An 18,042-nucleotide genomic window follows, 5' to 3' on the forward strand; every position below is an offset into this window, starting at 1 on the left:
CTACTCATGGCTGACCTCTTGCCACCACTCTCTGCTCTGCCATCACCTGAGCTGGGATGAGCTGAGATGGGCACACACCCTGGAGAGCATGGCGCATGGTTCATGAGGTTGCAACACACTCGCCCCTTGACTGTTAGAGGTTACTTAGGATGGACAAACTGAAGGCAGCACCATGTGCACCGCCCTACCCCACAACTCACTTGAAGCACCAGGAATGCACACAGGGGAAACGCTGGCCCTTTGCAACCTAAGGAGAGGGACTATGGGTGAGAAGAGGGTCTCTGTCAACTAACAGTCTCTTTACAAGCCCAGTCTTAGGAAAGCTCTTTAAAGACACTTTTGGTATATTCCTTGTGTTTCTGTAATCCCTCTAGATTTTGTCATTTTAATTTACACATCAGAAATACAGATATTCTTGAAATTTCTATTGATTTTCAATGAAGAAAATCCTCAATTTCCTATACTGCTAAGAAAATTACTGCACTTTATTTAAAAAAAGCAGCTTCCTTTCATGACTTCCTATCTTCAAAACACCTAATTTCACAAGAATCAGTGAAGCAGGACATGAAAATAATGCTGTGCTTTATCACCTACAGGTGGGCAGGGATGAAATGAATGAGTACTGATCTCATGAGACAGGAAGGCTGGGCCTGTATTATTCCAGCTACAGATGGAAGGGTCCATATCTGTGAGGGTGAGGAAGGACCAAGGATGAGAAACCAACATTTTCAAACCCATTTCTCTTTTTCAGAGTCCCAGACAAAACAGTGTGATTGTATAAATTAAAACAAGAACATCAGCACCCTTCTAAATGCACGCTAAAACTTTACTACTACACACGGCACTCTGTCACTGACCTAAAGGCTGATGACAGCCAAGAAATTTGCAGGGATCTTATTCTGTGCTCATCCCTTTTTGTCTTTGGAACCTCAGGAAAATTGCCTCCTCTCCCTGAGTGTCATTTTCCTCATCCTTCAAATGGGAGTGACACAGTCATTCATTTGCTCAGTGTCTATTCGACAACAGGAGACAGCTTACGAAAACAACAACAAAAAAAAGCAAAACAGCAATTCTGATCTGTGCTGTCTTCCTCCTCCTCCCTGAACATGAACTTACAGGGTAAAATGGCATCTTTCACTAAATCCCGAACTTAAGGAGCAGTTCTGATAAGGAAGTCACAGGACTGCCGTGTAACTGAGAAATGACCTGGTGAAAAAGAATGAGTTATCAGCAAATCCTCAAAACCCGTAAGGGTGAAAACCCTGGGAGCTACAGGCATGGGTGGGAGTTCTTTAGTTCCCCATTTGACAAAGCCGAGAACATTGCAGGGTCCATGAAAAACACAGATAGCCCAGTACAACCACACCATGTTTTGGAGTACACCGGGGCCACATCGCTGCTGACCTGCACCGCTGTGTGTCCCAGAGCAAGAGACCTGGGCGGGGGTGACTGTGATTGATGCTGGACAAGAACTTCATTTTCTGTCTCTTTTGCTCTCTCTCTTCCTGCAATGAAACAACTGGTAGGACTCTGGTGGGGAGCACTGCACCCACATTTTCTGGCAAACCACACACCAGGCAGCTCTAGCTGATCTGAGAGAGGACTCTTCAATGAACATATATACACCAAAGTCAGGCAGAAGGCTGCCTGTGACCTTGGGAATCCAAACCAGTTTGTCCTGTTAATCAGGATATTAGACATCTAAAGAAAGTGTGCACCAGATGAAGATGATGCCTTAGACAGCCTTGGTGGTTATGTCCAGCAGTGTCTAAGGACAAGTCATGCTCTGGCAGATGGGAGCATTTTGGTTGCTTTCAGAGTTTGCTACTGAAGGGCTGGGACATTTTATTGGGCCTTGAATCTCCAGACCTCTTTACTCACAAAGGCAGACAAGGTAGGTGAGCCAGCTCAGCCTTTATTCCAACTTCATAACCAAAAGGCTATGAGGTTGAAAATATATTTCTCAGACTCTTCCGCAGCAAGGGTTCCAGATGTGGCTTTAAAAATGCCCATCAGAGACTGAGATTTGCAAATATTAGCTACTATATATAAAAATAGCTAAAAACACTAAATTTCTTCTGTATAGCACAGGGAACTATAATATCTTGTAAAAGCCTTTAATGAAAAAGAATATGAAAAGGAATTCATACATATATACGTGTACATGAATGACAGGAACATTGTCCTGTACATCAGAAATTGACACATTGTAACTGACTATACTTCAATTAAAATATATATATATAATGCCCATCAGCAGCATCTGAGTGTCACTGAAAGCAGAAACCCAGATGAATGGAGGCAGAGGTGGTTGGAGGAGCTACGTTATTTTGCTGGGGTGGATGCAGCCGGCACAGGAGAGATCTAGAAGGAATGCTCACAACAGCCACTCACTGATCTGCAAGTGAGTTAGGGTAACAGCTTTCTGAAATCCTCCCCGGCCCTCCTGATGAGCCAGATGTCTGGCGTTTCTCTGGAAATCACTAGGCGCAGCCTGGAACTCAAAGGTAAAAATTAAAAACTGCACTCAGGCAGCGAAGAGATTGGCAGGACGCGTTGGACAAAAGTAGGTCAGAAACAACATGGAATGGGGGAGGGGAGAGAACGTGTGCTGAGGACCCTGACTTCAGTGGTGGATTGTCTGTGTTGAGGACTCTGAGTCAGTATGAGTAGATGGATTGGTGTGGACTAAAATGGTAGACAGTGTTCAGATAAGTGTGTGATTTGGACTATATTTATTAGAGGAGGGGTTTTTTTTTCCCTTCAACATTGATCATTTCTAGGGAGCAGAAAAATACTCTGCCACACAACATCTAAGTGCAAAAGAGATGCTACGGGATGATGGTGGTATGAAAAATTTCAGTTCTGCAGTTCCAAGGTTTCCTTAATGAGGTTCACAGCAGTTGGTACTTAAAATAAAATAAGGTACTTAAAATAAAGACATCATCATATGTACATATCCTTAAAGATACACATATAGAGCTATAAGTGGGCCTGAAATGTGTTCTGCATTCTAAAATCCGATGAAATAAAATCAGTAGCTCAATATGCCTGTTGGCTCTATCAACATGATTTAGCTAATGATCACAGAAAGCAAAATCAGCTAGGAAATTTGAGATTTGTCTTTTCCAGTGTCAAAGTTAATATTTTTTTGCTTTACTTAAAAGGATTTTTTTTAATTAGGGCTGCCAGCATCCATTGGTATACGGGGTTCAGTAGATGCGTTCAGATGTTCTAGACAGTGAATCAGAGCAAAGACTGAGGTTTAGAAATTAGTTAAATATCTCACTCGTGTGATCAGCATCCACATATTGCTATACTGAAAATCCTTAAAAGTGAGAACTTCATTAAAGCAACAAAAAGAGAGGGGAAAAAATAGCCACAGGCTTGTGGAAGTTTTGTAATGTGTAAAAATGACAAAGGGTATTCATGAGCATATTTTTAAAAACTCCTACACTTTAATAAGAAAAACAACAAACTGACATCAGGTTGCACACTGCTCCCTGTAGAAGAAGCCATGCAGATGGAATTTTATGTGAATTGGGCTGGAGCTGTAGAATTAGTTAGTCTTGCAAGTAACTCAGTTAAAAACAAATGCAAATAGGGATACACTTCTAGAATATCTGAGTAAAAATCTTGGAAAACTTACTCCTCTATGAAGCAATGACAATGGCAAAATTTGTCAAAATTAACCTCTGCAGAACTCTGGAAATTAAACAAAGGCTTCCAGCAATCCGGGGAGGGTTTATTTGGGAAAAAAAAAATAAACAGCTAAATCTCCATACAGATAGTGAGTTTTGTGGCATTGTAACTTGATCTCCCCTCATCCCCGTATCCTCACCTAAATTGTGGCCTTTAAAAGCAACAGTCTCACAATCAAGGTAGGGGCAGAAGTGATTTGAAGTTACCCAAAAAATCCGCCCCCAGAGAGCTGTCACTATTTGACCTATCTAAAACTCGTGCTGGGCAAACAGCCTGTCCCCAGAGTGTTTGTGGAAAACAATCAGCACTGAGTATTTAACATTACACCTGCCTGAGGCAGTGGTACCAGTAGAGGCTAACTAGATGCTGACTAGGAAACTTAGAAGGCAAAATTGAGTAATGAGACTTTCTGGGGGTGGAGGTAGGGTTAAATAGCTCCAAAAAATTCTGAGAATTGTAGAAGGCCGTACACATGTGTGGCACATGGCAAGGAAAGATCTGAGAAAATCTTAAGCCTTCAATTCTGGCTGAACTTGAGGTTCTGCATAAGCAAGAACTAAAGGCTACGGAAGAGCTGCAGACTGCCTGCCGGTGCTGAGGGCATCCGTCAGCACGCAGACACAGCCACCTGGCAACAGCTCAAACGATTGGCTCCAGGCATTGAAAGAAATCACTGTCGAATCATTATTACAGTGATGACAACTAGGCTTTCTGCACACACACTGATCACATGGCCATGCATGATAAAGAATACGGACTTTACAGAATTTGTTCAGGAAAGTAACTAAATAAATAGCTGCAGCAGCAATGACAATGAAAGCAATGATAAACCCTGGAGATGAGGAAAATATGGCTTTCAGATCTGCCACATTGTAATATTTTAAATGTCCAGTTTTCAACAGAAAATTACAAGATGTACAAAGAAACAGAAATGTTTGGCCATAACACAAGGGAAAAAGTAGTCAATAGAAACTCCCTGAGGAAGCCCAGACACTGGACTTACTAGACAAAGACATAAATAAGCAATTACACATATATTCAAAAAGCTAACAGAAACCATGCCTAAAGAATTAAATTATGTGAACATCTCATTGTACAGAGAATATCAATAGATAAAATTTATATTAAAAACCAACTAGAAATTCTAGAGATACAAATATAATGACTAAAATGAAAAATTCAATAAGAGGTTTCTCTGTAGATATGAACTTGTTGAAGAAATAGTCAGTTAACTTAAAACTATTGAGATTATCCAGTCTGTGGAACAGAAAGAAAAAGGAATGAAAAAAAATGAACACTGTGTCAGAGATAGGTGGGACACCATCAACAATAGCAATACACACATAATGTGAGCGCCAGAAGGAAGGAGAGAAAAAAAGGGGTAGAAAGAATATATAAAGAAATAATGGCTGAAAACTTCCAAAATTTGATGAAAACATTACTTTGTACATCCCAGCAGCTCAACAAACTCCACGTGGTATAAACATAGAGACATCTAAAATAGGCACATCAGACTCAGTGTGTGAAAAGACAAGAACAAATAATCTTGACAGCAGAAAGAGAAAAGTGGCTCAACATATTCAAAGGCTCCTCAGTAAGACAGTTGATTTCACATCAAAAACCATGGAGACCAGAAGGCAGTGGGATGGTATCGTCAAAGTGATAAAAGAAAAAGACTGCCACCAAGTATTATATAGCCAGCAAAATGATTCTTCAAAAAAATTGAAGGAGAAATTAAGACACTCCTACAAAAACAAAATCTGAAAGAATCCATTGCTAGCAGGCCTGCCTACAAGAAATACTAAGGATAGTCCAGCAGCTGTAAATGAAAGGACACTCGCCTGAAAAATAAAGAGCACTACTACATGAGTGAAAAAATAAAACAGTATAAATAGAGTATTACATGTAAATGATTTGTTCTATTTGAGGTAAAGGACAACTGCATAAAACAATACTTATGAAACTGTGTAGATGCACTTATAAATGCATAAAGGTGTAATTTGTATGACAGTGACAGCATGAGGAGGGGGAGGGAAAAGATTGATACCAAAGCAAAGTTTTTGTGTACTATAGAAATTAAGTTGGCATTCATGTGAACTAGATTGCTTTAAAACAAGATGTTAATTATAATCTCCAGGGCAATGGAGGAGAAGGACGAGGAGGAAGAGGAGGAGGAGGAGAAGAGGAAAAAGATAAAATAAACAACAAATTAAAATGGCACACTTGAAAATGCCTACCTTGTACAAAATGTGTAGTAATAGAGGAATGGGGAAAAAAAGACATATAGAAAGCAGATAGCAGATGTAACTTCAACCTGATAAGAAATTACATTAATGTAAATGAATTAAACATTCTAATCAAAATACTAAAGGCAGAAATAACTGGAATAGAGAATAGATGAACAACAGAGAAAACTCAACAAAAAGAAAAGTTGGTTCTTTGAAAAGATCAACAAAATTGACAAATTTTTAGCTAGTACTGAAGAAAAAAGGAGAGAAGATTCAAATTACTAAAATGAGAAATGAAAGGAGGGATGGCACTACTGCCTTTACAAAAATAACAAGGAATATAAGGGAATACCATGAGTACTTATATAGCCAATAAATGAGATAATCTAGATGAAATGGATAAATCCCTACAAGGACATAAATGACTGAAGCTAATTCAAGGAGAAATAGAAAACTCAAATAATCCTACAATAAGTAGTGACGGAAATAGTAATCCGAAACATTCCCAGAAGGAAATGCTAGGCCCGTATGGCTTTGCTGGTGAATTCCATCAACTACTTAAAGAAAAAACAAAAACAAAAACAAACAAAAATAAACAATGCTTCACAAACTCGTCTAAAAGAAAGAGGTGGGCACACTTCCCAATTCATTCAATGAGACTAGTATCACACTGATACCAAAACCAGACAAAGGCATCACAAGAAATCTACAGACTATCTCTTATGAATATAAATGCAAAAGTCCCCAACAGAATACAAGCAAATCCAATCCAGTAACATATAAAATAGACCACAATTAAGTGGGATGTATCCAGGTATGCAAAGGCACTTCAACATACAAAAGTCAATTCATGTAATACACCATATTAATAGAATAATGGATAAAAACTAGGAATAGAAGAGAACTTCCTCAGCTTGACAGACAACATCTATGAAAAACCTGGAGCAAAGATCATACATAATGGTGAAAGACTGAATTATTTCCTCCCAAAATCAACATTGTACTAGAGGTTCTACTCAAAGCAACCAGACAAAGAAAATAAAGCCTCTAGATTAGAAAGAAAGAAAGAAAACTATTTCAATTCCAGATGACATGATATTATATATTGAAATAACAAGGAATCAACAAAAAAAAAAGAGAGAAAAGAAAAAAAAAACTATTAGAATTAATAACCCAGTCTGACCAAAATTGTAAGACACAAATCAATATATAAAAAAGTAATTATATTTCTATACAACAGTAGTGAATAATCTAAAAATAATATGAAGGAACCATTTTCATTTACAATAGCATCAAAAAGAATAAAATACTTAGGAATACTAAGAAAAATATGTGGAATAGTGAGAAAAATGTCTGAAACTTGTATATTGAAAACTAAAATACTACTAGAAGTTAAAAATGACCTAAAATAAATAGAAAACTCTTCTGTGTTCATGGATCAGAAGCCTTATTATTGTTAGGATGGCAACTGTCCTCAAAATGACCTATAGATTCAATGCAACTCTGGCTTTTTGGCAGAAATGAACAAGCTGATCCTAAAACTAATCTGGAAATGCAAGATACCCAGAATAGTCAAAACGATCTTGAAAAAGAACAAAGTTTTGAAGTTTCCAAATTCAAAACTCACTAACAAAACTGTAATCCATACAGTGCGGTACTTGCATAAAGGACAGACAGATTGAGAGAAAAGAACTGAGAGTCCATAAACAAACTCTTACACGTAGCCAGTTAATTTTTGACAAAGATGCCATGACAATCCAATGGGGAAAAATAATCTTTACAAAAATGATGCTGGGACACCTGAACATATACCTGGAAAGAAAGAAAACTGAACTTTTATCTTAAAACCATTTATGAAAATTAACTCATAATAAATCACAGACCTGAAACTATAAAACTTTTAGAAAATGAACAATGAGAAAATCTTCAGGACTTTGGATTACAAATAGTTCTAAGATATGACACCAAAAGCACAAACAACAAAAGAAAAAAAAATCAAGTAAACTGGACTTCAGTAAAATTAAAAACTTCTGTGCTTCAAAGGACTTCATCAAGAAAGTAAGCAGACAATCCACAGGATGGGTGAAAATATTTCCAATATTTTCCCTGATAAGGGACTTTTATCCAGAATAGACAAAGAAGACTTAAAACGTGACAATACAAAGACAAATACAATTAAAATGGTCAAAGAATTTGAATAGATGTTTCTCCAAAGAAGACATACAAATGGGAAATAAGCACATAAAAAGATGTTCAACATCAGTAGGCATTAGGGAAACAGAAATCAAAAGCACAATGACATGCCACTTCATACCAACTAGGATGACAAGTATATATGATATATGATATATAAATATGTATGATATATGATATATAAATATGTATCTATAAACCCAGTAATAAAAAGTGTTGATGAGGATATGGAGAAACTGGACTCCTCATACATTACTACTGGAAATATAAATGGTGCAGTCACTTTAAAAACTACTTTAGTAATTCCTCAAAATGTTAAAAGTAGAATACATCCCAGAAATTCCATTTTTGATATATCCTCAAGAGAACTGAAAATATGTGTTCACACAAAAACTTGTCCATGAGCATTTATAGCAGAATTATTCATCATAAACTGATGGATGGAAAAGCAATGTGGTGTATTTATAACAATGGCATATTATTTGAACACAAAAAGGAATTTGGGTACTGATGTATGCTACACCATGGATGAGCCTTGACAACGTCACACTAAATGAAAGACGACAATCAACAAAGGCAGCATTCTGTATGGTTCTATTTGTATGAAATGCCCAGAACAGGCAAATCTGTAGAGACAGAAAGTAGAGTGGTGGTTGCTGGGGGCTAAGGGAAAGGAAGGTTAAGGAATGACTTACTAAAGGGTACTGGTTCCTTTTGGGGGTGATGGCTACACAACCCTGAAATGTACTTAAAACCCTAATGCACACTTTCAAAGGCTGCATTTTATGATATGTGAATTATATCTCCATAAAGCTGTTATTCTTGAAGCTGAGCCCACTTATGGAGCAACTGGCACAGCACTGACTGCGGCATCTGGAGGGGGAGAGACCCACCTGCCCACCATGAAGGAGAGCAGCACCTGACCCAGTGTTGGAGGGGTGCGTTCTTCCTGCCGACAGACACTGTGAGCAGCACAGACGAGGGGGCCAACAGACCAAGCTGAGTTCGTGAAACAGGGTGAAGACACAAAGACCTCTCAATAAAACCATTAAGAGCACACAGTCTCTAGGAGAACACATCTTTGTTTTTTAAATATTTATATCTGTTTTGTTTTCTATTACCTTTTTAAACAGTTCTATACGTTTACAGTTCTCATTTCATTTTTAATTCTCTTGGTTTTGATCTGTTATTGATTATTCACAGGTTTCAAATATTGTATTTTGATATTTTTCTTCTTTTTATTAAGGTTTTTAAAAGACATCTCAACTCGATTCCTAATCTGCTTCAACTTGCTCTTCTATGATTGATTATACACTGTTTTCAAACATTCTTTTCCTCCTTTCTTTTAAAATTCTTTCTCTCTCTCTTGTTTTTAAACTTTATTCCTGCATAGGCTTTAGATAGTTAAATAAATAAACTCCTTTAAGGACCACAATAGACAACTAATACTCCTTAAGCCACAGTGCCAGAGAGATATGAGCAGAATGAAGAAGCAGAGGATGTATTCCCAATTAAAGGAGCAAGAGAAATCCCCTGAAAGCACAATCAATGAAATAGACATTGATGGCCTACTAGATCAAGATTTCAAAAAAGAAGTGATCAAATTACTGAAGGAACTAAAACAGATAGTGTTTGCAGACATAAAATATGTCAAAAACAAAATAGAAGCTCTAAAGAAGAGCCAAGTAGAATTCGTAAATTCATTGGTTGAAATGAGACCTGACCTAAAGGCTGTACAAAGCAGGCTAGATAATGCAGAGGAATGAATAAGTGACCTAGAAGGCAGGACAACAGAAAGCACCCAATCAGAACAGCTTAGAGAAAAACAAATAAAAAAAATAATGAAAACAATATAAGGAACCTATGGGATAATATAAAGCATGCCAATCTATGCATAATAGGGGTTCCAGAAGGGGAAGAAAGAATAAAGGGGATGGCAAAGGTATTTAAAGAAATCATGACTGAAAACTTCCCAAACCTAAAGAAGGAATCAGACACAAAAGTACAGGAGGCTCAGAGGTTCCCAAACAGGAAGAGCCCAAAGAGACACACACCAAGACATATCATAATCAAGATGGCCAGACTGAAGGATAAAGAAATGATCCTAAAGGCAGCAAGAGAAAAACAAAGAGTGAGTTACAAGAGAAGGCTCTCAGCTGATTTCTGTACAGAAACACTACAGGCCAGAAGGGAGTGGCAAGATAAATTCAAAGTCCTGAATGAAAAAAAAGATGCAGCCTAGGATACTTTCTCCAGCAAGGCTATCCTTCAGCATAGAAGGAGAGATAAAGAATTTCACAGAGAAGCAAAAACTAAAAGACTTTAGCAACATTAAACCCATGCTAAAAGAAATATTGAAAGGTCAACTCTAAATAGAAAAGAAGCAGGATGCTACAGAAATGAGAACTCATAAATGGAAAGGTGATAACTACCATGAATTACAAATAGAATAAACATGAAATTGTAAAAGAAGACATCTAAATCATTGAGTGGGAGAGGGAAGCAAGAAAATATAGAGTAATTTTTTCTTCTTCAATTTTTTAAATGTTTTCATGTCGGTAGGATGGGTTTGAGATTACATTACTATCTGTTTAGTACACACAGTTGCAGTAATTGGTTAACAGACTTACAAAACAGTGTAATCACAAGCCAAAAACTTACAAGTGAGTCACAAATACTAAATACAATCCAAGATAATATAAAGGAAAATAACCATACCACAAAAGGAAGAAGAAAGGAACAAAGAAGAAATACCAAATCAACTGCAAAAATAAGTTCAAAATAGCAATAAACACTCATCTATCATTAATTACTGTAAATGTTAATGGACTAAATGCTCCAGTCACAAGACAGAGTGGCAGACTGGATAATAAAGCAAGAACCTTCAATACACTGCATACAAGAGACACACTTTAGGGAGAAGGACGCATATAGATTGAGAGTGAATGGACAGAAAAGGATAATCCATGCAAATGGAAACACCAAAAAAGCAGGTGTAGCAATACTGATTTCAGACAAAATAGACTTTAAAACAAGGGCCATAAAGAAAGATAAATAAAGACATTTTAAAATGATTAAAGGAGCAATACACGATGAGGATATTACAATCATTAATGTATATGCACCCAACATGAGCACCTAAGTACATAAAACTACTACTAACAGAGATAAAGGGGGAAATTGATGGGAATACAATCATTGTCAGAAATTTTAACACCACATTAACATCACTAGACAGATCTTCCAGACAGAAAATAAATAAGGCATCAGAGAAATTAAATGATACAATAGAAAAATTAGATTTAGTGGATATTTTCAGAGCATTACAAACCCCCAAAATAGGATATACATTCTTTTCAAGTCCGCATGGAACATTTTCTAGGATTGATCAAGTACTTGGTCACAAAAGAAGCCTCAACAATTTTAAGAAGATAGAAATTATCTCAAGCATCTTTACTGACCACAATGCCATTGAAACTAGAAATCAACTACAGAGAAACAAAGGAGAAAATAAAAGGAAAGCATAGAGATTAAACAACATGCTATTAAAAAACCAATGGGTCAGTGATGAAATTAAAGTTGAAATTAAAGAATACCTTGAGACAAATGAAAATGAAAACACAACCACACAAAACTTATGGGACGCAGCAAAAGCAGTGCTAAGAGGAAAGTTTAGGGCGATACAGGCCTTCCTCAAAACAGAAGAACAATATCAAATAAACAATCTAACCCACCAGTTAAAAGAACTAGAAACAGAAGAGCAGAAACACCCAAAATTCAGAAGAAGGAAGGAAATAATAAAGATCAGGGAGGAAATAAATAAAATAGAGATTAAAAAAAATAAAGAAAATAATCAATCAAATCAAAAGCTAGATTTTTGAAAGAGTGAATAAAATCGACAAACTTCTGGCAAAACTCAAAAAGAAGAAAAATGAGGGAGCACAAATTTGCAAAATAAGAAAGGAAAATGGAGAAATTACAACAAATAACATAGAAATACACAATATCATATGAGAATATCATGAAAAACTACATGGAAAAAAATGGATAAGCTAGAGGAGACGGACAAGTTTCTGGAAACATACAGTCCACCAAGACTGAATTAAGAAGAAACTGACCACTTGAACAAACAGATCACTAGAAATGAAATCGAATTAACAATAAAAAAAAACCTCCCTGCAAATAAAAGTCCAGGACTGGACAGCTTCACCAGGGAATTCTACCACACATACAAAGAAGAAATCATACCAGTCCTTCTCAAACTCTTCCAGAAGATTGAAAAGAAGGAATATTCCCACTCATTGTATGAAGCCACCATCGCCCTGATACCAAAACCAGACAAAGACACCACCAAAAAGGAGAATTACAGACCAATATCACTGATGAACACAGATGCAAAAAGTCCTTACCAAAATACTAACAAACAGAATCCAACAGCACATAAAAAAGATTATACATCATGCTCAAATGGGGTTCATCTCAGGGCAAAAGGGTGGTTCAACATATGCAAATCAATCAATATCATACTTCACATCAACAAGAGAAAGGACAATAACCACATGATCATTTCAATAGATGTAGAAAAGCTTTTGATAAAATTCAACACCCATTTAAGATAAAAATTCTCACCCAAGTGGGTATTGCGGGAACATATCTCAACATCATAAAAGCTATATATGACAAACCTACAGCCAGCATAGCACTCAATGGTGAAAAACTCAAAAGCTTCCCACTAAAATCTGGGACAAGACAAGGATGCCCACTATCACCACTCCTATTCAACATAGTCTTGGAAGTCCTGGCCAAAGCAATCAGGCAAGTAAGAGAAGTAAAAGGGGTCTAAATAGGAAAAGAAGAGGTAAAAGTGTCACTATATGCAGATGACACGATACTATATATAGAAAACTCTAAAAGGTCCTCACAAAAACTACTAAAGCTGATGGAAGAATTTAGCAAGGTAGCAGGTTACAAGATTAATGTTCAAAAATCAGTTGCATTTCTTTACACTAATGATGAATCAACAGAAAAAGAAAGTAAAGAAACAATCCCCTTTAAAATAGTACCCAAAATAATAAAATATCTTGGAATAAATCTAACCACAGAGGTGAGAGAATTATACACAGAAAATTATAAACCATTGATGAAGGAAATTAAAGAAGACTTTAAAAAATGGAAAGGTATCCCATGCTCTTGGATTGCGAGAATCAATATTGTTAAAATGTTCACACTGCCCAAGGTAATCTACAGATTTAATGCAATCCCTATCAAATTACCCTGGACATATTTCATAGAACTACAACAAATCACAATAAAATTTATATGGAACCATCAAAGACATAGAATTTCCAGGGCATTACTGAAGAAAAAAAGAAAGAGGCTGGAGGAATAACTCTCCCAGACTTGAGACAATACTATAGAGTTACATTCATCATGACAGCATGGTATTGGTACAAAAACAGACATATAGACCAATGGAACAGAGTAGAGAGCCCAGAAATGAACCCACAAACTTTTGGTCAACTAATCATCGACAAAGGAGGCAAGAATATACAATGGAATAAAGACAGCCTCTTCAGCAATATAAAGATAAGATAAGATACAATAAACCTCTTAGAAGAAAATACAGGCAAAATATCTGACATACATCTCAGAAATGTTCCCCTAGGGCAGTCTACACAAGCAATAGAAATAAAAGCAATAAACAAACGGGACCTAATGAAACTTACAAGCTTCTGCACAGAAAAGGACACCATAAGTAAAACAAAAAGACAACCTACAGAATGGGAGAACATTTTTGCAAATGAAACTGACAAAGGCTTGGTCTCCAGAATATATAAGCAATTCATATGACTTAATAAGAAACAACCAAATAACCCAATCCAAAAATGGGCAGAAGACCTAAACAAGCAATTCCCCAAGGAAGACATACAAATGATCAATGAGCACATGAAAAAGTGCTCAATATCACTAATTATCAGAGAAATGCAAATCAAAACTACAACGAGGTATCACCTCAAACCAGTCAGAATGGCCATCATTCAAAAATCCACAAATAACAAATGCTAGAGAGGCTGTGGAGAAAGGGGAACCTCCTACACTTCTGGTGGGAATGCAGTTTGGTGCAGCCACTGTGGAAAACAGTATTGAGTTTCCTCATAAGACTAGGAATAGACTTGCCATATGACTCAGGAATCCCACTCCTGGGCATATATCCTGAAGGAACCCTACTTCAGGATGACAGCTGCACCCCAATGTTCATAGCAGCACTATTTACAATAGCCAAGATATGGAGACAGCCTAAATGCCCATCAATGGATGACTGGCTAAAGAAGTGGTATACTTATACAATGGACTACTACTCGGCCATAAAAACTGACAATACAGGGACATTTGCAGCAACACGGATGCTCCTGGAGAAAGTCATTCTAAGTTAAGTAAGCACCATAACAAGGAATAAAGAGAAGTTACCTCCATGTACAGTTATTTTGATTAAAATATCCATACAGAAAGCAAGTCACCCCCACGACTCCTGCCAGGAGGAGCATCTGAGTGTAATAGCCCAGCCAAGCAAAGTAGATTCCGACATTCTCTCCATAGAATTTCCTGCAGAAAGACAGAAGGTAGTTTCAGAAGACACACATAATCACTCTGTAGCTTCATCCTCATTTTAATTCCTTTTTTATTTGTTTTTTGGGGGGGCATATTTATTTATTTGTTTTTAAATGGAGGCATTGGGGATTGAACCCAGGACCTCATGCATGCTAGGCATGCAATCTAACACTGAGCTATACCCTCCCTCCATCATATTAATTTCTGATTCTAAATCAAGGGGGCTTTAAGTTTAAACCTCTGACTCAATTCACACTTAAAACATATTTGTTTTCATAGCAGCCCTCAAATTCTACCGTGAAACAAGAAGTATTTTACGTATCATGGAAGTACAGATCACTGGTTCACTTGCTGAAGAGAGATAAATGAGAACAGAGCAAAGGAGGGGACGAGGCTGACTCCGGAGCAGATGCAGGGGATCATCACCACTCACTGGACAGTCTGGCACATTCAAAAAATCCCCCCAAAGATCATTCTTAACAGGCTTGGCACAAGTGGACATCAACAACTGGCTCAGTCATCTGCTCCTGCCTTATCTCAGGAACGTCCCTGGAGCAAATGCATCGTAAACCACAGGTAATAAGGAAATGGCTGATAATGATAACAACTGGGAGTGCAATGTCTCTCTGACAAAATATGTATAAAATTCATTGTGGGAATGGGAGAAGGCAGGAGGGATGTGACTGAGGAAGGTACTGCCCTGTATTCTTTGTACCTAGCACGTCGGCTGTTCCTAGGTTTTAAAAACCCTTCAATGTTACTCAGTTAATCTGGAGTAGATGGAACAGGCCAGGGAGACAAGATTAGAAGGAAGGAGGAAGGGCATGAAGCGGTGCCAGGCTGGTCCTGAAAGGGAGACAGACACAGACAGGCAGACACAGAGGGTTTAGGGATGAGGCGGAACAATGAGGCGGCGGCTCAGGTGTGTCTTGCTGTCGCTGATACTTCCCTCAGCTGACGCACTGCGGACTCGGCAGTGCTGGGTAAAACCAGTGGATTTCCTCAGCTCTGAGTTCTCTCTGAGGCTTCCGGCTCAGTCTGGAGCTGAGATGAGCTCCGTGGGCTTAGCCTAGGGGGGACTCAGCTCTGAGAACAGCCTGCAGTCCTGGGAAACTTCACGCAGGAAACCCCTTGGGCTGGACCAGTGCTCACAGGGCTGCTGTGAGACCAGCTCCATCGTCAGAGACCTGGGCGTGGACCATTCCATGGGGAAAAGGGCTGAGTCCGATGCCAAGTCAGACAGGAGGGACAAAGTGTGTTCATTCTCATGTGACTGGGCTTTGTGGCCTGGTTCAAGGATGGCAGGCTCAGGATGGTGTCTGGCAGAGAAAACCCTGGCAATGGGTTTGAGATGCCTTGGACTCTTTCTTGTTAAGCTTTTTGTAATACATTCTTATCAACTATCCATCCTGAAAATGCCACATTCAAAACTGGATGAATGTTAGAAGTTGCCTGCTCCAACTGGCCAGTGGTAAACACACCCTGTTACAGTTAGAGAGCTGGTCAGGCAGCCTCTGCCTGCATATTTACAGTGACGGGGTGTTCATTACTTCCAAAGTTTACATGTCGGCAAGAAGGTCAGAAAGAATTTTTGAACCTTAAAAAGATGTCTGCCTCCTAGTCCTTGCTGAAAGTCTAGAAATAATGAGGATCCCTTCAAATGTAGTTTAGTCTGATTGTTATCTACCTCTGTCAGAAACACCCCAATTCTTAAAATCAATTTTTCAAAATTCAGCTTTGATTTCTTTTTATCAAAGTTATATCATACATTCATTAAAGAGTCAAACAGTTCTCGAACACCGATTGTAAAAAGGAGCAGTTCCCAAAAACCGCCCAACTTCCTGGCCAGAAGCAACCACGTTCACCTCCTACTGCTGACTCTAATTACTCCCTGTCTCTGATTAATATCCTTGTAACACAGCCTACTGACTTTTTCAGCTTTATGTATCACCTATTTAACTTTCTATTTTGGAAAATGACGATTAAGCCCTCCTTCAAACCCCATCTCATCTACACACCCAAACCTTCATTCTTCCAAACTTTTGATACAATTACATTATAATTTTGATCAGCTCAGTATCCTTGCTTTACATTATTAGGACTCGGTTCAGACTGTTCTCAGCTGTAGCAAGTTGTCTGCTTGGCTTACATTTTTCTTCCCTACTTTGTTTTTCCTGGAGTTAATAATTGTCTTGGTGGTTCATAGCTCAGATTTTTGTGCACTTAACAATTCAACCCCAGGCCTTCTAATGAAAACTTTTCTCAGTACTTTCCAATACATTGTCTACAAATTTCATCTCCTTGAATAAATCTCTCCAGATCTCCTTCAACCAGGATTAACGACATGAGAGTCTTGTCACAGAGCTCAAGGGGCCACTAGTGGGAAGCAACAAAGGGAACACATGGACCAGGAGCAGGGAACAGATCAACATAATTTCCTTAGCAAAACATACTTAAAATAGTGGGAAAATTGTTTTCTTTACAAACACAAACACACACACAAATCCCAAAAGCCCATAAAGAATGATTAAAAAGCCATCAAACCCATTGCCCTGCCATCAAATACTGTATGACATAAAACAAAAATAACAGAAGGAAAACATCATATAAATATGAACCTCAAGGGGGATGGGGTACACTCAGTGGCAGAGTGTGGGCTCAGCATGCATAAGGTCCTAGATTCAATCTTCAGTACCTCCATTAGAAAAAAAATTAAAAAGAAAAGAAAAATGTACCAACTTTAAATATTTACATATGTACAAACATCCTCTTTTAAAACTGTGTTCTACAGGATAACGTGGGTTAATGAGAAAGTGCCTCTTCATGACTGTGATCCTGCTGATAACTGAGGGAGGAAATTAGAGGATGACCACATGAAATAAAATCCTTTATGAAATAATGATCCCAGGTGACAATCATTATTGGCTGCTGTCATCACAAAAAAGAGAGTCAACTGGACATTATATACCTTCTGACAGGAGTACAAAACTTCACATAACAAGTATTCTTGCACAAAGTTGAACCTCAGTCTGATCAAGCTTTTAGGGGAGGATCAAATCACTTAGCTAAAGCCAATACATAGGATGGAGAAATAAGACTAACCACAGGGGAGAATGAAATCAACCAAACAGGAAATAGAGAAACCCCTCAGCAATTTCAAGGAAAATGAGAAACAGGAAAATTATAGATTAGAACCCACTTGAGAGATATGCGAGCTGCAATGTGTGAACTTAGTCTGGATCCTGATTTCAACCCCAAAACTGCTTCAAAGTGTATTTTTGTGACAATCAGGGAATTATTTTGTAACCCT

The 18,042-nt window shown here is 37.9% G+C and overlaps 1 long non-coding RNA gene across 22 annotated transcripts in view; it reads right to left on the bottom strand.

Moving 5' to 3' along the window:
* The window catches only part of LOC105085193 (uncharacterized), a 54,561-nt gene that overhangs the window by 27,049 nt on the left and 9,470 nt on the right, over nucleotides 1-18,042 (bottom strand). For 18 of the 22 annotated variants that reach the window (XR_010379092.1, XR_010379093.1, XR_010379091.1 and 15 more), the window contains one exon: nucleotides 14,592-14,726. The exons of the other annotated variants lie outside the window; for them this stretch is intronic. This is a non-coding gene — a long non-coding RNA (uncharacterized LOC105085193). The remainder of the gene's footprint in view (nucleotides 1-14,591; nucleotides 14,727-18,042) is intronic. 22 annotated transcript variants of the gene reach the window in all.

This window comes from Camelus dromedarius, chromosome 35, assembly GCF_036321535.1.
Source record: "Camelus dromedarius isolate mCamDro1 chromosome 35, mCamDro1.pat, whole genome shotgun sequence".
In the NCBI taxonomy this organism is placed as follows: domain Eukaryota; kingdom Metazoa; phylum Chordata; class Mammalia; order Artiodactyla; family Camelidae; genus Camelus; species Camelus dromedarius.